The 26,147-nt window shown below is 48.5% G+C and overlaps 1 protein-coding gene and 1 non-coding gene across 7 annotated transcripts in view; one reads left to right on the forward strand and one right to left on the reverse strand.

Annotated features, from left to right (window-relative positions):
* The window catches only part of Sipa1l3 (signal-induced proliferation-associated 1 like 3), a 198,790-nt gene extending 193,043 nt beyond the window's left edge, over positions 1 to 5,747 (reverse strand). For 4 of the 6 annotated variants that reach the window (XM_011250732.3, XM_006540405.3, XM_006540404.4 and 1 more), the window contains exon 1: positions 5,051 to 5,747. The gene's annotated coding sequence lies outside the window, so the exon portion shown is untranslated. The remainder of the gene's footprint in view (positions 1 to 5,050) is intronic. The other 2 variants (XM_017312346.2, XM_006540397.4) reach the window with 2 other exon arrangements.
* Positions 5,748 to 5,838: 91 nt separating this feature from the next.
* On the forward strand, positions 5,839 to 24,450 carry 4932431P20Rik. The gene is made up of 6 exons (XR_001778327.2): positions 5,839 to 5,911; positions 11,081 to 11,203; positions 13,831 to 14,001; positions 14,773 to 17,645; positions 17,884 to 18,155; positions 18,554 to 24,450. It is a non-coding gene; the product is annotated as an RIKEN cDNA 4932431P20 gene (transcript).
* Positions 24,451 to 26,147: the final 1,697 nt, after the last annotated feature.

Raw genomic sequence — 26,147 nt, forward strand, 5'->3', positions numbered from 1 at the left:
TTGTTTTGTTTTGTTTTGTTTTTTTCCAGACAGTGTAGCTAGCCCCTGGCTGTCCTGGAACTTACTCTGTGGACCAGGCTGGCCTTGAACTGAAGGAGCCTCTGCCTCCCAAGTCTAGGATGAGAGGCGCAGGCCACCACTGCCAGGCTTTGGTGATCTCCTTTGTAAAATGAGTTCGATCAAGTTAATTACATCATTAGACTACTGGAACTGTTAACTGAGGACGTGTGGAATGCTTAGCCAAGCACCTGGCAGCAAGTCCGTGCTGTTTACATGTTAGCAACTCTTATTATTACTTTACAAACTTCAGTGTGAGCTTGGAGACAGACATCCAGCCCATTCCAATCCAATCATAATGCTGCTTCTGTGACAAGCTCATTCTAACCTCCTGGCTCTGCACTTGCTGTTCCCTCTGCCTGGACTCCCACCACCCCCAACGGCCTCCCACCCCAACCCTCAGAGGTGATGCCTCTGGCTCATTCAGTCTTACCTCATGTGCCTGTCCCTCCCTCAGCTCGGGAAGCCATCCCTGATCATCGATCATCGAGCTATGTATTAGTCACCCCCTACCACTCACCCCTCCCCACCAGCCACTCTGGCCTTCTACCCTGTCATTTCCCCCTGACTTAAAACCATCTGAAGGTAGTGTGGACAGGTTTGTTCTTTACCTTCTAATCAAACAAACAAAACCCTGAAACTACCTGGTTTTACTGCCTGTCTCCCCAAGGAGTCTGCAAGCCCTGAGAGAGCAAGGGTTTTATCTGAGCCAGGCTTGAGTCTGTAATCTCAGCACTTGGGAGGAGGAACAGAAGCCTGAGAGTTCAAGGCCAGCCTGAGCTACACTGCAAGAGAAAAAAAATACAGAATAGACCCTGCCCAGCTCATTCACGATCAGACCCTCCAGTGCCTAGAAGAAATCCTGGCACATGGAAGATGGTGGATAAATTGGTCAACCTAATAAGGTAAGAGCAGTAATTCAGGCCTGACCCAGAGCTGACAGCAGCCCAGCAGGCCAGGATCTTACAGACATCTCATTCAATCTCCACCAACCCCTGAGATAGAGACAGAAGGCGATGGTGAACACTTCATAAATGAAGGAAAAGTTCAACAAGTAATCTTATATGTTAGCGGCTATGGGGGACTTAAACCCAGAGCCGCCACCTATGCCCCCTTCCAAGTACTTCCCATTTCTTGCAAATATGAGGACAGATACTCCCTACAGGTGCTCCACCATGAGTCCCCACTCCCACCCCTGCCATGCTGGACTCTTCCTTTTCTGGACAGATTTTCTCTTCATTCCAAGCAGCTAAGCCTCTCACCCCAGAGTCCAACATTCCCAAGCTGCTACTTGCTTTATAACTTTTCTGCATTTCCTCCTCCCACCCCACCCCCATCTCCAATGACTAGGGTAGCTCCTCCCATGAGGGACTCTGAATTTCAGAGACTATAAAGCAGCAGCAATGGACCCTGCTCTTAAAAGTCAACAACTACCTGGTACCACTCTGATTTTCAGATCCAGAAACTGAAGCCCAGGAAAACATGTGCCATACCCAAGGGAGTGTAAGCCAGATAGGCTATATGAGAGCCTTTCTCAACACGCAAACAGGAGCAGACTGGACATTAAAATAAATAAATACATACACATATATATATGTATGTGTGTATATATATATATATTTTTTCCTACTCTTTCTTTAAGGAAGGGGTAGGGGAGGAGGAAGAAGAGTTGATATAGCACATATAGGTAGATGTAAGTATACACACACACATACACAAGCATACAGCTAAATTACCAAGGCCAAGGGCATCTCCATTTTGTTCTCTTTGGCGCTCCCAAAGCTGACGCTAGATACTTATTACTCTCAGTCTAAATGAGCAGTTACCTCAAGGGAAATGAGACTGTGGTGTAGAAGGTGGTTCTCACTGTTTTCTTTCTACACCTCCATGGTGCTTGGCGTGTTACAGTGAGCTTACCTGTCTCGAATACTCTGGTTTTTGAGACAGGGCATCTCATACAGCACAGGCTAGCCTTGATCCTCCTGGCCAGCTCTACTGTCAAGTGTTCGTCAGCATGCTCACTTTGTGTAAGTTCAACCACACACACACACACACACACACACGCACACACACACACACACACACAGAAGGCGGGGCCGGGGGGGGGGGATGCAGACAGACAGACAGACAGACAATGGCCATCACAAGCCTTAAAAAATAAACATACAAATTGGAAATTGGCCTGGCAGCTTCCCTCTCGTTCTAGTAGCTGAAAACAAATACCAGAGAAAATGTATTGTATTCTTTTTTTTTTTTAATGTAAGTACATTTAATTTAGTCTTTGCAAGGTATGAAGCCTAAGCTTGAAAAACACAGGCAAATTCATTTTACAGCAGAAAAGGACAGCAATTGTGGCACATTCTACATTCCAGTTTTGATTTACCGCCTAACAACTGCAACATCTGAACACCAGGCCCACGGTTAACTCTTAAACCATTCTACCCAAAAGGTTTAAAAAACATTTGCTGTTGTCACTACAAGGGAGATAACCCAGGATCTGTTTTATTTAAGTCATTGTCTTAATACTGCAGATTAAAAAGCAAAAACAACAAAAAACCAAAACCAAACAAACAAAAAACCAAACAAACAAACAAACAAAAAACAAAAAAAAAATGTGATAGCCATCATAAATTTGATTGAGATCAGTTTGCCAACCTCAAATGAAATCACAAGCACAGGTTTATCCTGCCCCAGCCTCTGCCCTGGTGTGGTGGTGTGTGTGTGTGTGTGTGTGTTGCTTTCCCACACTGGATAGTCTCATGCACTGACAGAGTGCAGCTTTTCAGAAAGAAATTATCAACTCCGCTTGTCTTTGGCAGAAATGAGCTGCCTGAAAGCCAGGCCTTCCTGACACATCTGTAGCCACAGCTGTCTGGCCAAATTCCCATTGTCTTCTCTGGCGCATATGGAGCACATACTACATATATGTACCCTACGTTCCGTTCATGCTTGCTGACCTAGAAGAAACAACTGGGCCTTGCCAGGAAAGCTGTGCCTCCACAGCTAGGTTTACAGCTGAAATCCCAGTAGTTGCAGCCACAAGGATTACAAGTTCAAAGTTATCCTTGGCTACATAGTAGACTTAAGGGCAACCTGGGTTACTTGAGACCCTGTCTTGAAACAGAAAAGGCCACCTTCAGGGGATAGGGGACCCTCCAGCTTGGGTTCAGTGAAATGATGCTTCTGTAACCGGGCAGCTCTGCCCTCCTCTCCAGTCAACTGGATTATGGGAAAGCGGCGGAAGACATCTGAGTTGCCTGGGGCAACAGGGTCACTGTTAGCCGATGTGCTGTGGTGGCGGATACTGAATCAAGGAGGGGAAAGAGGAGGAAGTGTTCAGATTGGACAAACTTGAGTTTACAATGCCCAAGAACATCCATCAGGGGACATCAAGGAAATACAAGTTCCATGTCTGGAGCTGGAGGTGAGGAAGGCAGAGTCCAGAGCAGCAGTTTACAGCAGCTGTAGAGAAAGTGTTTGACATGCACAAAACCCTGGATTCCATTCTCAGTATCAAACAACAACAACAACAACAATAAATACAGATATACTGACTTGGCGGAGGAGCACTGTACAAGGGCTGCTGATGGCGGGCCAGCACTGTCACTTTGGGTCCTTATACTAAAACAATTTAACCTCTGCTGAGACAACTTTAAGGATGGGGGAGTGGTGGGCACTAACCTTGCACTCTGCCCTATAAGTACAAACAGAATCAGAAATGGCTTATTGCAGAAAGAGAGAGAGGTACATTCATCAAGTGCTTGGGGCCCTGTGCTAACCACAAACTATCTCCTGGAGTCAGAACAATCCTGGCATAGAAATCCTATGACTACCATTTCACAGATGGGACACTGAGGCTGGGAGCGAACGTGTGGGGGAGCTCGGGGCTGTCATGTCACAGCCCACAGTTAGGCAGCCTCTGGGCCAGATGGAGAACACTGAAGAACAATCATAAATCCATACGAACTGCTACTCAGTGAAGGGTGGCTCAGCCTAGTGTTCAGCAAATCATCACACCCTTAGCAAGGGAACACTGTTATTGTCCCATTTTTATAAACGAGAAACCCAAGTGTGACAGGAGGGAAAGCCAACTGGACTCAGTGTTGAATCTGGCCCACCGGAGAGACCAAGGCATCAGTCAGAGCCCTACTTAGGGTCTCTAAGCTCCCCGGAAACGCTGAATAAATGACAGCGTTTACAAACTGCTATATGCCAGCAGCTGTGCTAAGCACTTTACATGGGGTGTTCTTATACATCTTCAAAACAATTCGATGAGGTGGCTTCCATTGAAATCTCCACTTTATATTTAGGCATAGAAAGGGAAACTAAGGCACAGAGGGATGAAGTTAGTTGTCCAAGGTCACACAGCTTGCTGGTGCATGGCAAAAACCTAAATTTGAACGTGAGTCTCTCTGCTTCACAAGCAAAAGCTCTTATTAAAACGATCGCAGTTAACAGCAGCTACTCTGCATTGAGTGTTAACTATGGACTCGGGTCTTTACATGCACATGGTCAACTGATTGGCAATCTATACTATCTTCACCTCATCTCTCCAGGAACTAACAATAACGCAAACCCGTAATAAGTATCTTCAACGTGAAACGCCTTATTCACCAGATCTCAACACCTCAGAACAATCACCAGCAAAAGACAATTCCTCCTTCCCCGTTTTGCGGATGATAAAAACGAGGTTCGGCGCGGTTTTCCCAGACCGCAGCTCTATAGTGGCAGAGCTGGGACGTGCACCCACGTCTCCCGGACTCCAAGCTCTTCCCCACCGTGCCCGGTTGCACCTCTGGAAAGTTGAGCCATGCGGGCATGAGTCCCGCCGGGTATGGAGGGCGTGAGTCCCGGCGCTGCCGCCCCCCACAGCCGATGCCCACACCCGGCCGTCCGCCTGGTCACCCCGCCTGCACTGACCCTCCGGGTCCGAGCAGCTATCAAATCCCCACCACCCTTGGAGGAGACTGCTCCTGCACCAGGAGCCACGTACCTAGGCGTACCGGCCACACGCCCCGCGGGCTCCTCGACCGCGGCGTTCAGCACGGCGCGGTTCGCTAGAGACGCCGCCAGCTCCAGTGGCCCGAGTGACTTCCAGGCTGCCCACTTCCAAGCCGCTTCGCGCGAGGCCTCGTGGGAACTGTAGTTTCTCCCTAAGAAGCAGCGCGCTGAAGAGAGCCTGGCGCGCGGGGTCTGCCGGGAGTCGTAGGCACGCCACCGCACCGCCTTCTGGGAATCGTAGTCTACTGGTCGGTCGGTGCAGCTCCAGTCTCCGGAGGACTTCCGCAGCCCCGAGGGGTGTGAGGCAGGGAGGCGTGTCTTGTGTCGGCTCCTGCCCGGGAGCTCCTCACCCGTTCAACCGGTTTCTCCTTTCTCCTCGCCCGGTCCGCCTTCTTCCTCGGCTCGCGGAACCTTTAGCCGTCCCTCTCCGCAGGGCCGGAGTCTACTACTCCGAGCCTGCGAGCCTGGGGAGGGGCGGGAAGACTGGAGCCCTGCGCTAGACCCCCTTCAGCGCTGGGCGGAGCGGGACGGCGCGGCGCGCCCTCGCGCACGCGCGCTCTCCGGCCGACTCAGCCCTGGATGGTTGGGGGTCCCCCCTCGGGGCGGGGGTCGGAGGACTTCTTTTCCCACCCCCTTTTGGAACGCGTGCGCGTGCCACCGTGCACCCGCGCGCGCTCTGGTTGCCCGGGTCAATCCGCCAGGTGCGGGGCTGCGGGACTAACCGTTCTGTTAGTGGGGTCCTCCCACATCGTTTTCAAGGTAGCTTCCCAGGTCCCCTCTAAGTCTGTTCGTCTCCATAGGAGCTCCGGGGTGCCGCAGAGCTCGCTGTCCCTTCTCGGGAGTCCTGTCACAGGTAACAGGCGCGGCTCCTGCCCGAAGGAGGTGGACACACCTACCTCCCGCCCATGTGGATTCGGGGAGCCGGAACGTGAGGACGCGGCTCCCCGTGTTCCTCTCTGCTCCAGACCAGTCCCCGAGATGGGAGGCGCAGAATCACGACCCATAGGGGCTGCCTGGAAGGCTTTTTCTCTTCTATTCATTCAATAATGCCATAGTCTGAGGGTAACTGCTGTTTGTTGAGTGCCTATAGCCTGGGGAATGTCCAGATTTAGTCCACTCGTAGACATGAGTGAAGATTCGACCTATAAAAAAACAACAAAAACACTCCATAAGGAATTCTGAGGTAACTGCCTCGAATTGCTCAGCCCTCATGCATACGCTTTCTGCTTAAGCCTGCGCCCTGCCTGGCAAGGTGTTCATTATGACATGACAGAAAACACATATTTCTTATCCGGACAGATCAGAGGCGTCATTCACGTGCCCATTCATTCAGCAAAACGTATCATATACATCTAATCCAAGTCACTGTAATCGCAAGCAGTAATAACCTAGCAAAAATACCTACATAAACTAAGTTTAAATTTTGAGACTGGGTTTCCTCATGTAATTAGCTGGCCTGCAACTTTTTTTTTTTTTTTGGTGTGGGAGACGGTTTCTCTGTGTAGCCCTGGCTGTCCTGGAACTCACTCTGTAGACCAGGCTGGCCTCAAACTCAGAAATCCGCCTGCCTCTGCCTCCCGAGTGCTGGGATTAAAGGCATGTGCCACCACTGCCCGATTTGGGCCTGGAACTTATGTCCACACAGGGGGCCTTGTACTCACAAAGATTGCCTGCCTCTGCCTCCAGGTGTTGGGATTGAAGGCATGCACTACTATGCCTGATCAATTTAAATTTTTACATAAAACCAGGCCGGTAATCATAGCACTCACAGGCTAAGGACAGGAGGGTTAGTGCATAGAGAGTTCTGGGCCATCTTGGACTACCAAGTTAGAACTTTGGGGGGGGGGGGGAGCATAATTTTATATAAAAACTCCCGAAGCCTACCTTTCCCTGAGACTCTTTAGACTTAAAGTTAATGGTTGCTAGGGAAGAGGTGTTTTGTTGAGTGGTATGGCCAGCAGTGAGCCGCTCATGCCCATATGAATAAAACCTCAACCATGCTCTTGTAAGGGACTCTAAACCAGCTGGTTCACATAAATGGATACAATAAAATTTACACAGAACACTCAAGATGAATATCCACAGGCAGTGGTGGCACATGCCTTTAATCCCAGGACTTGGGAGGCAGAGGCAGTCAGGTCTCTGAGTTTGAGGCCTGCCTGAGCTACAAAGAAAGTTCCAGGACAGCCCAGGCTGTTAGAGAAATCCTGTCTCAAAAAAAAACAAAAAACAAAAAACAAAAAAAAAAAAACAAAAAAAAAAAAACAAAGCAAACCAAACAATCTCAATGATGAGCTGTGATATCTCAAAATGTAAATATGTTTCTGTTTCAGTTTACAATTTAATTAAAAGTATGAGACACCAACAACGGCAGGCAGTCATTTGTGGCATGGATTGTTATAACTAAAGGTTGGAAACTGCCCAATGTCTATTAACAAGCCAAATACACTGGCAGAAGGTCTGTAATTTACCGGGAAATTCACTAGGGAAGTGGAGGCAGGAGGACTGGGAGTTCCTTGGCTGCACTGCAAGGCTGATGCTTGCCTAGGCTACATGAGATAGCCCCTCCCCCCATACACACAGGACCAATAGTTATTAATAGGAATTTGGGTGAAGGGTCAGGCATATACTCTGCAACTGGCAACTGTTATAAAATGAAGTATAGCTCTATATATTAATATGAGCTCATCTCTAGATAGAGTGAGAATGTATGTATACTGTGTACAGACATATGTAGAATATGTATTATACTCCGATATGCACAGGACACCTTTAGAGGGATACAGAAAGGATAGAACCAGGTCAGTGTTATGAAGAGGAAACAGGACAGGTAGCCAGCTGTGAGATGGTGACGCTTTGCTCCTATGGCCCTTGGTATCCCAATAGTCTTTCCATGTTCGTCTTAAAAGCTAAGGGGGGATAAGAGCTAACTCACATAGTACCTTCGGAAGAACTAAATGGGGTCTAGGGAGATAGCTCAGAGGTCAAGAGCACATACTCTTGGACCTCTGACATGGGACCAGTCTCCTGAACCCATGTTAAACAGTTCACAAATACCTGTAATTCAGGTTCCAGGGGATCTGACACCCTCTACCGGCCACCTTCCAGGGCACCTGCACTCATGTGCACATGCCCCCTCCCAACACATACACAGAATTAAAAAAGAAAGAAAGAAAACAGTATTATGTAAAATGCCTGGTCAGTTCTCTGTGGCCGGTGCTATTTATATTTGTGACTAGGTGCTACTATTCCCAGTTATCTGAGCTACCTCGTCTATTCACTGGAAACTAGCCCACCATATTAAAGTATGTTTGTCAGCCATAACGAAAGTTAAAGTGCATTCTAGCCTATTGAATCTGCCCAAAGTCCAAGAGTCATGCTCTCAGAAGACCACGTGGACAAGTTTCAGCTCCATAGCTGTAATGCCATTCAAAGAACAGAATAAGCCAAGGTGGCCTCTCTAGTTTATAGGCAGTGAATGAGGCCCTTCTGGTCCCAGCTGGACTACCTGCACGCCTGTCCCCAAATGTGAGGCCTGCCTGGAAGGCAAGGCCTTCTAATTCATTCAGGGTCTGCCAGCAAAGCACAGGATGCATACCCTCCCCCTTTTGGGTGCTCGCTCCTTGTTAAGTACACTCACAGCAGCCAGCTCCCCGAAAGACTGAGGCAGGAGGACCACCTGAGTGTGCACACATACCAGCAAGCACACCATGGGATTTAAGTTTGAAACAGTTAAAGACTGAAGAAGAAAAAAATGTAATAACCTATCACTCCAATTGTCCCATTGTTAACTTTGTGACCGTTTGTTGATGTCTCCTTTGCCTGCTAAACTGTAAAGTCTAGGAAGCAAGAAGTCTGTTATCTCATATGCTGTTAGATTCTATGAAGCCAAGGAGTGCCCAGAGGCATGCAGTGTGGTGGAGTAGACTGCCCCCTGCAGGCAGGTCTCTCATAAGGCAGGGCTCATAGGCCACCTGCTTTTCCTCAGATACAGTCTGTGTATTGGATCTAAGGAAAATTAAAAGAAACAAACAAACAACCTGCCCCCCCCACACACACACACAAACACAGAGACCTGGGTTTTCTCTGCAGACATCAGGAAAATAGCATATCTTAGTCTCATAATCACTCTGACTACAGACTGAGTGCTACCAATAAATCATTTCTGAGTTATCAAGCTGTCAGTCACTACCATTGGAACCAAGTCCTCCAGAACTCATTCCAGACTCATTCTTAGGGATCAGCCTTGAGTCTAAGGATGAAGTTGGGAAGGGCTTAGGGGAGGGGTTTTCTCTGGTTCATCCTGATGAATGAGCTCAAGGAAGGACTGACAGAAAACACAAACCTTAGTGAAGACTCATTTGTGTTCCCTCCACCCCCAAATCCCAGCAGTGATAACCCAAAGGATCCCAACTGTGAATTTTGTAGGCTGGTGAAGAAAAGGGGGGACTCAATGGGTATACTGAGAACAATAGGAGCTACTGGCAGGGACTGCAAAATTTCCACACATGATATCATCTCTGGTTCTGGGGAGTAAGGAGGACCGAGTGAGGTAAATTGTGGGTCTGATGAGCAGTAGTGAGCTAGCAGAGCCTCCCTATCTCTGATACAGGTGAGTTCAGAACTGTGCATTGGCTCTTACATCTTGATTTGAGGGTTGGGGATAGGGTCAGTCACATAATAGTCCTGGCTGGCATGCCCCTTTCTGTTTAACCCAGGATAGCCTCGACCCCAATCATTATCTGGTTCTCCTGCCTCAGCCACCCAAGAACTGGAACTGCAGGTAGTCTTGAACACACGTCCTTCCTTCTCCGAACAGATTCCCACTCACTCTACATAAATGTCCTGCCTGCGGCTTCCTCTCTGCAGACACAGGGCTTAGCCACACTGGAGGGGAGATTCTGCTGACTCTGCTTCTAAAGGCCCATGCCGTTTCTCACAGCAAACTCCAACAGCTTTCTAAGCAAATGGCCCTCCATGCTAGTGTGCAAGAGATCAGTTAGAGAGCTTGTTAAAAGCCAGGTTATCACTGGGTCTTATATAGGAGTTTACAATGCAGTAGGGCTGGGTTTGGTCCACGACAATTTGCCCTTCCTTCCTTCTCTTCTGCTCCCCCTTTCTTCCTCATTTTTGGGGGGGTTTGGGGAGCACTGAGATAGGGTATCTCTACACAGTCCTAGCTGTCATGGAGCTCAGAATATAGAGGAGGAATTCAGAGAGATCAAATTCAGAGAGATTTGCCTGCCTCTGTCCCCAGAGTGCTGAGATTCTAGGTGTGGGCCACTGCCTCAGGCTAAAAGGACTTGTACTAAGCAATCTAATAAGTTCCTAAAACACTGCCGAGCAGCAGGGCTGGAATAACACCCTGGGAAACATCCTCTCTCAGAGACTGGGTCCTTCCCACAGCAGTCATGGTTGGCCTTCACTGCCCTCTGCTGGCCACGGTATAAATTTAGTCGTCATGTTTATAGAGCAACTGGGAGTATGAAGAAGGGAAGGGGAAGAAAAGAAAAAAAGCAAAAGGGAGGGGGAGGGGAGGAAGAGGGGATAAGCAGAACGGGGAAACGGAAAGGAGGAGATGAGATAGGAAAAGAAATGGAAACCCAAGGCCTCTTGGAGCCAATGGTGGCTGTCTGCTGCTTCAGAGTATGCATATCAAGGCTCTCTCGGGAATTCTGTCTAGTCCTCGGAACATTGAAGATAGAGCATGGTATAAAGCAGGCAAGATTGGCATTTTCATCTTACAAATGAGGAAAAGTGGGTTTAGAGATGAAGCTCTGTGGCAGAGCACACACTCTGCATCCACGAAGCCCCGGGTTCCATCCCTAGCACTGCATAAGCCAGGCATGACTGTCATCCCCAGCACTCAGGAGCTGTGAGCAGAGGAACCAGGAGGTGAAGCCATCCTCTGCTGTACAGGAAGTTCAAAGCCAGCCTAGGATATACAGGCTATCACACAACAAAGGGAGACAAAACCTAAACCTCGAGCCAAACTAAGCTCCACTCTCTTGGGTACCCGCAGGTCCGTAAGCCACCTTCCTAAGAAGGGCCAGGGGGAAACTAGGCCTGGATGGCGACTTCTAGGCTCATTCCTAAGTGGATTGATTTTTTGAAGCTTCTGAACGACACCATTCAACAAAGCAAGGTAAGGCACGGGTTTTTAGGGCATTAACATGTTATCGGTGGGCCTCTATACATCTTATGGTAATAGGCACTTCACAAAAGCTATATATGGTCCACAAAAGCAAGAACCAGGACAGACCATTGTTGTCACCTCAAAAGAAGGGGGCTACCAATTTCCAAATAACCGTACAGACGTAACAGTGAGGCACAGTGACGGTGGCACACAGACATTTGGGAGCATTGTCAGAGGAACCACCCTGTGTGAAGAGGAATTTCCTAGAAGGGAAGAGTGTCTTACTCGCTGTCTTGTTGCTGCGAAGAGACACCATGAGCAAAGCAAACCTTATGAAGGGGAAAACTCTCATCATCATGGCAGGAAACACGCTGGAGAGGTAGCTGAAAACTACATCCTGAGCCACAGGCAGAGAGAGAGACTGGGCCTGGTGTGGTCTTTTGAAACACTTCTTCCAAAAAAAAAAAAAAAAAAAAAGACATACCTCCTAATCCTTCCCGCACAGTTTAGCTGGTAACGAAGCATGCATGTATATGAACCTCTAGGGGCCAATCTCTTTCAAAGCACCTTAAAGAGTAAGATACCAGCAGTATAGCTGGCCTTTTGGCTACTTCTTGGTTTCTTTTTTTCTTTTACCCTTGTCCACCCCTCTTCTTCCATCCCTTCAACCCCCTAACACTAAGTAGGAGAGAAAGAAGGATAGAGGGGAGCCGAAGAAAGAAAATAACTCCCCAAGCAAAGTCAGCGGTAGGAGAGGGGTGATGGTACTGTTAAGACTTTCTGCTGGCTAGGGGTGTGGTGGTTTGAAAATACTTGACCCAGGGAGTGGCATTGTTAGGAGGTGTGGCCTTGTGGGAGGAAGTCTGTCACTTTGTGTGTGTGTGTGGGGGGGGTGAGCTTTGAGACCCTCCTCCTAGCCACGTGGGAGACAGTCTTTTCCTGGCTGCCTTTGGAGCAAGCTGTAGCACTCTCAGCTCTTCCAGCACCATGCCTGCCTGGAAGCTGCCATGCTTCCTGCCTTGATGATAATGGACTGAACAACTGAACCTGTAAGCCAGCCCCTATTAAATGTTGTCCTTTTTTTTTTTTAAGTTTTAAAGATTTATTTATTTATTTATTATATGTGTGGACACTGTAGCTGTCTTCAGACACTCCAGAAGAGGGCATCAGATTTTTGTTAACAGATGGTTGTGAGCCACCATGTGGTTGCTGGGATCTGAACTCGGGACCTTTGGAAGAGCAGTCCGTGCTCTTAACCGCCGAGCCATCTCACCAGCCCAAATGTTGTCCTTTTTAAGAGTTGCTTTGGGGGCTGGTGAGATGGCTCAGTGGGTAAGAGCACCCGACTGCTCTTCCGAAGGTCAGGAGTTCAAATCCCAGCAACCACATGGTGGCTCACAACCATCCATAACAAGATCTGACTCCCTCTTCTGGAGTGTCTGAAGACAGCTACAGTGTACTTACATATAATAAATAAGTAAATCTTTAAAAAAAAAAAAAAAAGAGTTGCTTTGGTCATGGTGCCTCTTCACAACAATGGAAACCCTAACTAAGACAAGGGGCATTGCTCTCCTTGGAGCAATTTTGATCTTTGCCTGCAGGGTATCTAATTTCTTCTTTTGGACTCTCCTGTGACAGCTTGAAAAACTGCAACAAGGGGGCTGGTGAGATGGCTCAGTGGGTAAGAGCACCCGACTGCTCTTCCGAAGGTCAGGAGTTCAAATCCCAGCAACCACATGGTGGCTCACAACCATCTGTAACGAGATCTGACGCCCTCTTCTGGAGTGTCTGAGGACAGCTACAGTGTACTTACATATAACAAATAAATAAATAAATAAATCTTTAAAAAAAAAAAAAAAAAAAGAAAAACTGCAACAAACTGAAACCAACAGCATCCAACCACCAATGGACAAACAGCCCATTCTGCCGGGGCTCTAGCACTTATATATCCTGGAACTTTGGAAAAGTCCCCAGAATTCCAAATGTCACATATTCACAGAAACTACCTGCAACAGGCAGAACCACGCCACTGCTAGAGCACGAGGCAGACCAGCCACCTGCTGTGAAGCAGCCCTCCTGAGATTAAAACAAAAACATATTCTTATAATATTTCTGCAAAATTCCTACTTTATAGCAGAGAGAACATTTGGCAACCTCAGCTTTGCTGTGGCTGGCTCTGTCCAGATGGACCGCAAGTCTATGGTTCATATTTATGTCTCAGGGTAGGCGAAGGAAACAAAGACCAGCCAACAGAGGCACACTGGCTTGCTCCCTCTGACAGACAGAGGCACACTGGCTCCCTCTGATTTGCTCAGTTAGCTTTTTCACGCTGTCCACCTGCCTAGGAATGCTACCCGCCTCAGTGGGCCTGGCCCTGATATTATCAATTATGAATCAAGAAAATGAACCTCTAGACATGCCTACCAGCAAACCTGACTGATGCAACCCTTTGATTGTGCATCTCTCCAGGTGTGTAAAGTTGACAACCAAGATAAGTCGTCACAGTAGACTTTGGGAAAACACTGTAATCTTGCGCGCGCACGCGAGCGCGTGCACACACACACACACACACACACACCCCACCCGACAACCTTTTAGTGCCTAAGCCTCAGTTTTTGCCACATCTCTCCCCCCAGAAACCCAGAGCGGAGGAACAGAGTGACGTAATCGTGTTGACTGACCGATCCCAAATACTGTTCAAAGAATCTCGCTATCCTCTCACTATGCCGACTATATGCCATTACTTCATCGAGGCCCACTTCTTTGCCACTCTCTCCTTGGTGTCATCCTACATGAAAGAAGCACTGGTAAGGCCACTTTCTTTCTCCTTCTCAGTTCCCCCAAAGGCCACACCCTTGTAGCTCTGAACCCAGAGCCACCCTGTGAATGTCTAGAATCCAGACTCGGTATTTCCCTTCATACTTTGTCCATTCACATCCTTCACTCTGCTTAGACTTCATGATCAACATTAAGTTGGTGAAAGGATTCAAGTTTCCCTTCCTCTACCCTCTTCCCAACTCCCAAGAAGGCAAAGGTACCAGTCTCTTTGATACCTCCTCAGCTAAAACAAACAAGGAAAATTGACATGATGCCATACGCCTGTTATTCCAGCGTTCGGGAGCCTGAGATGTTCCTTTCCTATCCAGAGGATCAGGAGTTCAAAGCCAGCTTGGGATACAAAGCAAGACCCTGTCCAAAAATAAACAAATATCCGTGGAGGGGGTGGTGCACACCTTTGATCACAGCACTCGGGAGGCAGGTGCAGGCAGTCCTCTGAGTTGGAGCCTAACCTGGTCTACAGAGTGAGTTCCAGGATAGCCAGGGCTATGCAGGAAAAACCTATCATGGAAAAACCAAAACAAACAAAAAAATAGGAGGAGGAGGAGGAGGAGGAGGAGGAGGAGGAGGAGGAGGAGGAGGAACCAGGTTCATATAGTTCTAAGCCAGCCAAGGCTACATAAGGGAGATCTTGTCAAGAAGGAAAAAAAAAATTAAAAAGGGGGAGGAAGGAGAAGAGGGAAGCCTAGAAGAGGGCTGACTGTCTCTCTTCTCCTCTACTTTCTTTTACTGTCTTGCAGGCTGTAGTGTGGGTGAAGAACAAAACTGATGACATAGTTGAAAAAAGAACATTCCCGATGTCGGAACGACTTCAGCCTGTCCAGGCAATGGTGCACACAGGCGCCCTTCATCTCATCGTGGCCTACTGTGGCGACATGATCCTGAGGCTCTTTGGGGACCATTTTAAGGCATTCAAGCCCACGGGTACTGTGCCCTGCCGTTTTGACATCAGCTGTCTCTGCTTCAATCCAGAAACAAAGATGCTTCTGTCTGGCATCCTGGGGGGAGTGGTCACCTGGAACATTGAACAGACTGGCAAGGGCCTCCGCATGCTGCAAATATCTCCCATCTCTGGCGACGAGGTGGTCCAAAACATCGCCCTGAATGGCCCGAATGGCTGCATCCTGGCCCTGTGTGAAAGTACGCTGAGAGTCCTTGAACACCAGGGCCAGGGTCAACTGGAAGAGTCAAAGAGGTTCGTCGCCACTAACTGCTGCTCTCCCATCACCTGCTGCTTCACGAGCCTCGAGGAGAATCTTCTCTATGCTGGGAACAAGGTTGGGGAGGTCTATGTATGGACCTTCCCTCAAAGCCAGTCTCTCCACAGCTTCAGAGCCCATCCCACAGTAGTGGTATGTATACAGAGCCGGGCGGAGCCCCACACCCTGCTGACAGCTGGCAAGGAAGGCATAATCAAGGAATGGAACCTCACTTCCGGGGACCTGCTCCGGCATCTGAAACTCGGTGAGGAGCTCTATGCCCTCCAGTTTATCGACAACACTACTTTCTTCTGCCAGACGACGCATCAGTTTTCCTTGCGCCGGCTGCCGGGCTTCTACAGCCTCTTCAATATCTGTGGTTCCATTCCCCAGCAGTTACGTCGGATCCGCTGTGGGAACAACTGGTACCGGATCCTGTGTGCCACGGAGGATGGCCTGTTGCGCTTTGTGTCTCCCGTGACAGGAGATCTTCTGCTTATCACGTGGCCTTTCTCAGTACTCGACCATGCTGTGGACTGGGCCTATGATCCAAATAAAGAGGAGCTTTTTGTAGCAACAGGCACCTCAGAGGTGCTAGTGTTTGACGCGAGCCGCAACCCTTGCCCGGTCAAGTATCTCTTGTGCACCTCACCGGATATTCAGGACTACGTCCAGTGCCTGGCTTATGGGAATTTCCATCTGGGGCGGGGGCTGGAGGGCCTGATGTTCTCTGGGCATCAGAGTGGTATGATAAGAGTGCTTTCCCAGCACAGCTGTGCCAGAATTGAGAAAAATGTTCACTTTGGGGCTGTCCTGGCTCTGTCGATATTCTATGGGGGGCTTATGACTAGTCGAGAAAACTCTTTGCTCTGCTCCTATGGGGTAGATGACTACATACAATTGTCAGAAGCTGTGTTGACTGGGGCCCGATTACAACTTAAGACCCTGGCTTGCATCCTCAGCAGTTGCCCACTAAAACACCTGGTCCTCCTCCCAAAGGCTGTAGGTGCCATTACGAGTACCAACTGCCTACGGCTCTGGAAGCTCCGTGAGTTTATATCGTTTGGGTCAAGTCAAGGCATCAAATTCATAGAGACATTGCCTCTGCACCAGTGTCCCATCACCTCCTTTGATGTCTGCTTGTCCTTGAACGTTTTTGCCACAGGCGGTTCTGATGGCACCGTCCGCCTCTGGGATTTTCAGGGTAGACTGATAGCCATGCTGGACTCCTCCCTGCACTTTGGCCCGCTCTGCTTTGCCAATGACCGGGGTGACCTGCTTGTGACTTTCAACCAGAGTATTTATCTGGTGTCTTGTTTACAGCTGTTACCCCCATCCATACTCGCTCACCTCGCCCTTCTGAAGACAATAGATGACATGGTAGAAACCCCCAAACCTTTCATGCCAAGTTTCTTCTTTTCTTTTGAGACCTTATTTGTGCCTAAGTATAGCTACCAAGGTCTACAGAAACAGGACCTAGAAGGCCTGGTAAGCCTTTCCAATAAGCGGGCTATTGCCTTTGATCATAATGTGCCACATGTCATAGAAGAAGACGAGGATGGCAGCACCGTGTTACTGACTGGTCCCCGGCATACTCCTTTGGAGGAAGGTGAGTTGTTGCATGAGTTTGACAAGCAACCCCAAACTCACTATGTGATTCCTCCCCAGTTGCAGTTGACTGCCTGGGACGGATTGAACCCCTATCAGATACTTGGATGCTACTTCGGATGCGGGAGGAAATGGCTTATTGCTCCGGATTGCTACATCCCTAACTCAGTGATCCGTGCCCGTCTTTGGCCAGAGGGCAGTCCAATATTCCTCAAGTGCAGCCTGCACCCGCCTCAGCGGGATCTGGAATGGGAAAAGGGTCAGTCGTTCTTCTGGCAGAGCAGGATAAGAGCTACAAGTGACGCGCGCCAAGAACCACAGAAAGAGGATGAAGATTTCCTAGAAGCAAGGCTAACCAAGGACATCACTTACAGCATCCTCACCGATGTAGCAAAACGCAGCTGGCTGGGGAAGAAGATGAGCGACGTGGCCATTAGTAGCCTGATCGAGGCAATTCTCAGCATCATGGGCCATGCCAACCCAGTGAAATACCAGTGCTGTATTGGTGCATTAGGACAAATCTTCGCCTCATACCAGGTGTCTCCGGCTCTGCGCTCAGAGACAGCACACCGTCTGCTGGATGACACAACCCATTCCAACCCACTCGTCCGAGAACTAGCCTGGGAGGGGCTGAAGCGCCTAGGCATGATCAGTCGTCTCTTTGCCTTGCCTCTGGTCCAGGGATTGATGGACAAGGACCAGAAAGTGAGGAGCAAGGCCTTGACCCTAATGCCCGACACTGGAGTCCATTCAAAGAGCTCACTGTTAACCCTGATCCAGAAGCCAGGCATTTTCCAGGAGCTGCAGTGAGTTACTTGTGCCTTCCTCAATTCTTTACCACCAGCTTTAATCTTCTCCTCTGTCCAAGGTTTTCTTCCTCCCCCGCCCCCCCCCCCCCCCGTCTTTATCCCTGGTCATTATTCCCAGTCAACCTTTCTTCTTTTTCATAGCCCCTTGTTATTCCTAAACTGCCTTCTGATGACCTCAGCTGCCCGGATTCAACACAGTTCATTCCCTCCCTCCCTCTCTCTTTGACTTTCACAGGCAAGAGATGATTGGGGAGGAGTCCCTGGACCATCTTCTGGGACTGAGGCCCACAGACATTCAAGTCCTCATTACTCAAATAGAGCTGCTGTTAAATGATAACCTGTCCGTGTCTAAAAGAGGAGATAAGGCCGATTTCTCTCTGGAAATCCCAGGCTCTTCTGCACCTAAACAGGCCATCTCCTTGCTCCTATTTCCCCCAACTCCTGAAGTCCTTCAAATCAAGGCTGCCAAAAGCCAAAGACAGATCCGGTCAGCGGGCAGAAAGCGGGGTAAGTACGAGGCAGCTGGGCCCATGGTTTGGATCCCTTAGAGAAAGGCTTGTGAGGATTAGAGAGGGGCCTGAGGTACAAGGTAGGAAGACAAATGCAGAGCTTGAGTCAGAAGAGAACTCTCCGAGGAGATGTCCATACAGACTCTGGAAGACCTCAAGGTCCACGCCCCACCCCACCTTGGATAAGGAGGCACAACTTGGGAACACACCTACCAAGGGAGAATGTCTTTAAAAACAAAACAAAACAAAACAAAACAAAACAAAACAACACAGGCACCAGCCCTCTCAGTGCTCTTTATTAAGTTTCATTTATTTACCTGCCACACTTTCCTCACCTCCACATCTTGATTTCTTCCCCCCCCTCCAACTCCCTCCCCCTCCCCCGCCCCCCCGCAGCCCGGAAACTATTGCGAGGCCTCAGAAAGGTGAAGGAGGCAAAACTGCAAAAACATGAGGAGATAATTGAGCAGGGTGAGGCAGAAGCAGTCCAGGCAGACCTCAAAATAGCCCCCTCCAGAACTTCAGCTGGGAGCCTACTGAAGAGCCCCAAGGAGATTGAAGCTTCTGATAAAGATATTTTGAAGGAACACATTTCCGTGGCCCTGAGACTGAGGAAAAAGCTTCATCCAAGAATCCGAGACAAAAAAGACAAGAAAGTTCACAAAGTCCGCAAGCCCAGGAAGAAGAAGAAGAAAGAAACCGAAGCCATAGCTGTAGTTGCACCAGAGGAAATCTTGCCTCCTATAGTGGCCGAACCTCCTCCTCTTCCAACACCATCACCACCTTCTCTTCTACCACCACTACCACTACTGAGGAGGAGAACTCACAGAATGTCTTCTCGGGGTGTCGGGGGAATGCCGGGTAGGATTCTCCCTCCAGACAGTGAGTGGCGGGATGATCTCTGTCGGCTCACAAACCTGAGGATAGCTGATTCCCAATCGTGGATGGTGAATGACCTAAATGCCGAGCTGGTGGCTACTGCTACAGAGATCCTGGCAGGTAAGTATCCGAGCTGGGAGCTCTTCGAGGAACTGTGCCCCTTACTGGAGGAAGAAAAGATTGCTGAGGCTAAAGCTAAGGCCCAGGCTGAGGCTGAGGCTGTGGCTGAGGCTGAGGAAGAAGCCTGGCAAGAGGGAGAACCAGTCTCTATTGATGAAGAAGCAACTAGAGAGGAAGTCACAGGTCAGGAAGAGATGCCAGAGGCTGGAAAGCAAAGACTAGAAAAAGAAGAGGGACTGCAGGAGGCGGAGGAAGAGACTCAAGAAAAGGACAAAGAGAAGGAAGTTGCTTTCTTAGAGTCAGAGGATGTAGTCAAAGGGAAGCGGAGACCCAGGAAGGGAAGGAAAACTAGGAAGACAGTTAAGCAGGAAAAGATGGAAAAAGATGAGAGGATAGAGGAGACCATCTCTGCAGAAGAGCTGGCTGTGACTCTGAAACCAGAGGAAGTGGCTGAAGAAGGAGAAGGAAGAAGCAAAAAAAGAAAAGGAACATGGGAAGAGGAGGAAGGAGCAGAGAAGAGAGAGAAGGAAGAGGAGGAGGAGCAAATGATTGAACCAAAAGAAGCAATAACAGAGGCAGTTGAGAGAAAGCTGTCTTGGGTAGAATGGAAGAGTCACTGGGATGAATGGCAGAAGGCCCAGACTCAGAGGGCAGTGCTTTGGGAAGACTGGAAGAAACAATGTGATAAGAAGCATTTTGAAGAAGAGGCGAGACTCCGGGTGGAAGGAAAGCTGCAGCCAAGTGAGGAAGTAGAGGAACCGAAGAAGATGCTGACATGGGATGAATGGAGAGAGGTCTGGGAAAACATATTACATACCAAAAGTGAGAAAGAACTGGATTTGGGGGAAATGTTCAAGGAAGGGGAGGAAGAGGAGGAAGAGGAAGAGGAAGAGATAGGTGAAGAGGAAGAGGAAGAAGAGGAAGAGATATATGAAGAAGAAGCAGAAGGCAGAAAAGAGAGGAGACAGATCCGAATGGCCCAGAAACAGGCCAGGGCAGACTGGAGACAAGCCCGAGGTGAAAGACGAAGAGCCAGGGAGAAGAAGCTGCTTGCACACGAAGAGGAGAAACTTGCACAGGAAGAGAGAAGGCTAGCCCAGGAGGAGGGAAAACTGGCCCATGAATATGTGAAAAGTGCTACCAAGGGTGGAAAATTGGCCCACATAGAGATGACCCTCGGTGAGAAAGAGACCTTTCTGAGCCAACAAGAGGAAATCTTAAGCCGTGAAGCAGAGTTCCTGGCCCAGAAAAAAAAGAAGCTGGCCAGAAAGCTGGAGAAAATGGCTCATGAAAAAGAAAAAATTGCAAAAAAAATAAACAAGGTGGAAGAAGTGAAAGCAGTGTTGGCCCAGAAAACAGAAACCATGATGGAAAAGGAAAAGAATCTGGCCTCGGAGGAAAAGAAGGTGAGAGAGGAGGCCAAGAACCAGGAATTGGACGGACAGGAGCTAGCTCTGAAAGAAGACGAACTGTATGAGGAAGCAGAAAAACTGGAAGATAAAAGGGAGGCACTGGCTAAGGAGGAGGAGATGCTGGCCTTGTATGAGAAGAATCTGTCATTGGAGGAGGAGATGCTGGCCCAGGAGGCAAAGCATCAGATGGAGGAAGAGAAAAGACTGGCCCTGGAGAAAGACAGAAGGCCTGAAGAGGTGAAGCATCTGCAGGAGAGGAGGGAGAAACTGAGGGAGCAGAAACAGAGACTGGCCCAGGAGAAGGAGAGAATAGCCCAGAGAAAGACAGAACTCAAAGTAAAGAAGACAAGATTGGCCCAAATGGAAGAAAGTCTGAGCCAGGAGAGGCACAAGCTGTCTTTGGAAAAAGAAAGACTGACCGAAAGGGGAAAGGCTCTCCATGACAAGGAAAAAAAGCTCTTGAAAGGGAAGGAGCAATTGCAGGACATAAAAGGCAAACTGGAGACATACAGGGAGAAGCTGATTAACTTAAGTAAGAAGCTGATGGAGGAGAAGACTGTCTTTGTGGCGAAGAAGGAGAAGCTGACTGTCACAGAGAAGAAAATAGAGATGGAAGATATGCTTCTGGCGGAGAAGCAAGGAAAGTTGGCTGTGGAAAAAGTAAAGTTAGCGAAGGAGATCACGGAAGTGATCCAGAATAGCCAACTTATCAGAGAAGAGACTGAGATTATTAAAGAAGCAGAAGAGCTGACCTCCGAAATGAAAAGGGTGGCCAGGGAGAAGATGGAACTGGTGGGAGAGTTGGAAGAGCCCCCTAAGACAGAGATTAAGGAAGCCATCTTGAGGAGGAGGAGGCTGGCCATGCATGAGGTAGATCTAATGAAGAAGAGAGTGTCGATAGAGGAGAAGATTCTAGCATATGAAGACAGACTGTTGGCCACAGAGGAAAAAGATGCTGCCAGAGGGCATCTGGAGCTTACCAGAGAACAGAGGATATGTGCCCACGAAGAAAGGAAATTAGCCAAAGCCACCAGGAAACTGGATAGAGAGAAGGGTGTTTCCAAGAAGCCTGCAGAGTCTAGAAAAACCTTAAAGGTACTTATAAATCTAATCAGCAAAGTAAGGAAAGTGACACAGAAAGAATCAAAGATGACAAAGATGAATCGGTCACTGTTAATTAAGGAGGCCGAGCTAAGCATGGAGGAGAAGAGACTTGACATTAAGGAGCTGGAAGACACAGAAGAACAACCAGAGATAATCATGGAGGAGAGGAAGCTAGCTAAGATGGAAAGACGTCTGGCCAGGCAAATGAGAAGGCTGAGCACTGAAGAAAAGAGAATGGCTGAGGAAGAAGGGCAGTTTGACTGGGAATCAAAACAGGACTCAGAGGAGGAGGTGGAAGAGGAGGAGGTGGAAGAGGAGGAGGTGGGAGAGGAGAAGGTGGAAGAGGAGGAGGTGGGAGAGGAGGAGGAGGACCTTGAGACAGAGAAGGGAGCACTATTCTTTAAAAGGCTGCGGATTAGGAGAAAAGGCTTCATGGAGATTCTTCCTGGGATGGAAAAGTTTTACAACCTATTAGAACAGGTAGGACACAAAGAGAACTTTTTTCAAGATATGGAAAGCCTGTTGGTTGAAGTAGACAAAGAGAGTTTGTCTGAGGGAGAAAGGGAGGAGGCTGAGAAAGATACTGAGGCTGAGGTGGAGGAGGAGGAGGGAGAGGAGAAAGAGGAGGAGGGAGAGGAGAAAGAGGAGGAGGGAGAGGAGGGAGAGAAGAAAGAGGAGGAGGGAAAGAAAGAGGAGAAGGGAAAGAAAGAGGGAGAGAAGAAAGAGGAGGAGGAAAAGAAAGAGGGAGAGAAGAAAGAGGAGGAGTGGAAAGAGGAGAAAGAACAAGTGGAGGGAGAGGAAAGGGAGAAGAAAGGCAAAGAGATAGAGGAATGGAAAAGAGAGAAGGAAATGGAGGAGATAGAAAAGAAAGAAAAGGAGAAGGAAAGAGAAGCAGGATGGGAGGAGGAAGAGGAGGAAGGAGAAGAGGAAGAGGAGGAGGAGGAACAGAAAGAGGAGAAAGAACAAGTGGAGGGAGAGGAAAGGGAGAAGAAAGGGGAAGAGAAAGGGGAAGAGAAAGGGGAAGAGAAAGGGGAAGAGAAAGGGGAAGAGGAGATAGAAAAAGAAGAGAAAAAGATGGAAAAGAAGGTGCATGAAGAGGAGGAAGAAAAAGAGGAAGAGAAAAAGGAGGAAGAGATTGAAGAAAGTTCAAGTGAGGAGGAGGTGAAAAGTGTAGGCCACATAGAAGAGGAAGAGGAGAAACATCTATGGGAAGAAGAGAGGAAGGAAGAGGCAGTGTTAAAAAGAGAAAAGCCAAAAATACAGGTAGAAAGAAAGAAGGTCATACAAAGACGGGCAATGCTCCCTCAAGAAATCCCTGTGCTCAAAGGGAGTGCTATGAGGCTGAGCAGCCCTCTTGGGAAATTGGTCCCATTCCCCGAGGGGATGGAACCAGAAGAAAAACAGATATCCGGGGAAGAGGAGGCAAGAGTGTTCAAGATACCCACAATGACACCCATGATATCCCTGAGGGCAAAGGTGATGGATAAAGAGAGGGAGCTGCTGGACAAATCTAAACTGGAACCCCTACACCTTCTGGAGGTGATCTCAGAATATAAAGCAGCTGGCATGACCACGCCATTCACATCTCAGACGGTTAGAAGGGCCATGGAAGCTCACAGACTCCGTCTCAAAACAAAGTGGTTTCTACAGCATCATACCTCTCTGGCAGGACCAATAGGACGGTTGCGTCTCCCCAAGATCCTGCCAGAGGAACAATACTCAGAGACTGGGGTATCAGACATTGAGTGGCTGCATGGTGTCTTGAAACAGATGGAGGCAGGAGAAGAGCTTCCCAGATACACTTTCCACAGACTGTGCCGACTCCTCAAAGAACTCACGGAGTCGGGAGACCTGCAGTGGCTGCACCTGGCAGTCCTTGAAGCCATTGTGCACCGTCATAAGCAGGTTGCGGATTCAAGATCTTCAAAACCTAGTAGAGAACCTATGAGTCCCAAACATCTGAAAGTGATTCCTCCCATAAAGGGAAGGGAACAGGATGACTGGCTGAAACCTTCAGCTGTCCCCATACCAGGATCATTAGCTAACAAAAGGGTTACAGACCCAAAGGTTATACACTGGCGTCTTCTAGGAGAGCCACACAGAAGTACACGGCTGCAGCAGTTATCCGATGCTCTGGATGAAATGGAGACACGGTCTTTTGATCCTACCACAAGAGATATTTTGACCGATGTTCATTCTTCCATAAACAATCAGACCCTGGCACTGATGTTTCAGAAGGACTTTGGGGACCTTAAAAGTAAAAGCAGGTATCCCAAACTGCCTAAGTTGGAGAAAAAGCCTATCTCCAAAAAACCGGAAGAGGTACCTCCATGGGAGACATTTGTGGCACTCTACCATGTTTTGCGGATGCTACAGCAGCGGTATGCCAAAGACAGGGCTACTTGGATGGAAAAGTTTTACCAGCTCATGGACCTATACCAGATTAAGTCTCCTGGAATCCAGAGGCTGCTGCTGGACCTGCTCCTGACTGAAGAGCCCCAATCCCAAGAGTTCATCTCCAAAGAGACTGTGGAGGCCAAAAAGCTGATGCCCGGGGAACGGCTGCTGTACTGCTTGGTTTGTGGTAGCTCCCACCCCCCACAAATCCCTCTGGAGTTCCGGAATGTCATACCCCTCCCCGAACAGAATAACGTGTATACCATTAGTCCCAAAGGCATTACCAAGTACGGAATCCTGGAACTTGCCTGGAAGAGCCTGCCCCAAGCTGACATTCATCTCATCAGGAAAGAGTCCCATGTCATTGTTCCCACTCCCTAGCTTGGGACCGGCTAAAGGCCAGGAGTTTCCTTAGCTGGAGAAAGGCCTGGCCATCAGAAACTAGACCTTCATCTCCAGGCCTACACAGGTAGAGCCAGGACTAAGTTGTTTGCTTATTTATTTGTTCTTTTCCATACCCAACTCTAGAAAACAGTTTCTGTATGTGGAATAAACAGAAAGTACTCTTTTGCAACAAACTTTGATGTATCCCTTTAAGCCAGTGTTAAATGTGTTTCTCCCAGGTCACCAGGGAAAGCAACCATGTGTCTGACAGTGGGACAACCTCCCCAAAGCCAGTTGGTGTATACCCTGTTAAAGGTGAGGAGGTCAAAGAGCCTCCCCTACCTTTCTCACCATCCACAGTTAATCCTAAATAAACAATAGAGAAAAAAAAATGAGAAAAACATTAGTGTTTGCTGGCACGACAGAGGACATGACTCTCTTCCCTGGGGACAGCTCTGCTTGCTAATGACTTGAGACTTAAGTAGCAGATGTCTAAGGCCTTAGTTTTGCTGGGATCTCACTACGTAGATGCATGCCAGCAAGAGGTTTGCTTACTGAGCCACCTTACTGGCTTCCTGAATATATACTGTTTTAACCCTATCGTTGCAATGAAAACATCCTAAGTCACCCCAGGTTAAGAGCCACCTGAGTATCTATCCCGTAGATACACCAGTTCCGATGAATGTGGGGACCCCATCTGTTCCATGGCCCCAGCACTTGGAACACTGTCCACCTAGGAGCTATTGATATGTATTCTCCACCAATGAAATGAACCAATTCAAGCCAAATTAAAGTATATAAAGGCAGGTCTATTGTGGGGGTGGGGGTGGGGCAGCTCTTAGGCAGTCAAGGGAAGTAGCCACACAGACCAGGAGACAGAAAAGCAGGGAGCAGAGAGAGAAAAAGCATGCACCGGGGTGGGGGTGGGGGGAGGAGATGTGAGAAGGGGGAGGAGAAGAGAGAGGGAGAAAACCAAAATGTCTGGGTTATATAGTGAGGAGCCTCTTGGGGAGAAGAAGCCCAGGAAAGTTCAGGGTAGAGGACAGGGTGTGTCAGCCATGCCCTGTAACAGGTAGGGGCTGAGGGATGCTGGGAGAACCTGGAGGCCAGGTCCGCTTTGGTATGTTAAATAGGCACCTCAGCCACTTGTCCTAGGTCTAAATTCCAACTGCTGATCTGTCCATATTTCTCTAACTCTGACTTCTAATCTACTATCCTTGCCCCCACCCCTTCTCCCATGAGAAGATATATAAACCCGTCTTGGCTTCCTCTTCACCAGTTTAATGCATTATAACTCCCTCTAACCAGGTATGTGTTTCAAAGGTGGTGAGTCCTCTGTCACCTGCTTTATAACAGTGACTAAACAGTCACATCTCATTCTTCTGTTTCTAGTGGTTTTAATGAATGGATCCTGTGGTCTTCAGTGGCACCTTAAACAAATGTCTTAACTGAACACTCTACAGGCAGTAAATGTTCTATCAAAACAGAATTAAATACTCACTGTGCGAGGTTGCTCACACTTATAATCCTATCACTTGTGAGGCAAAGGCAGTAGGATTTCCACAAATTCAAGGCTGGCCAGGGTTACATAGTTCAAAACCAGCCAAGGTAACATAGTGAGTTCAAGGCCAGGATTACATAGTGAGTTCAAAGCCGGCCAGGGTAATAGTGAGTTCAAGGTTGGCCAGGGTAAT

The sequence above is a fragment of the Mus musculus genome, chromosome 7, assembly GCF_000001635.26.
Source record: "Mus musculus strain C57BL/6J chromosome 7, GRCm38.p6 C57BL/6J".
In the NCBI taxonomy this organism is placed as follows: Eukaryota; Metazoa; Chordata; class Mammalia; order Rodentia; family Muridae; genus Mus; species Mus musculus.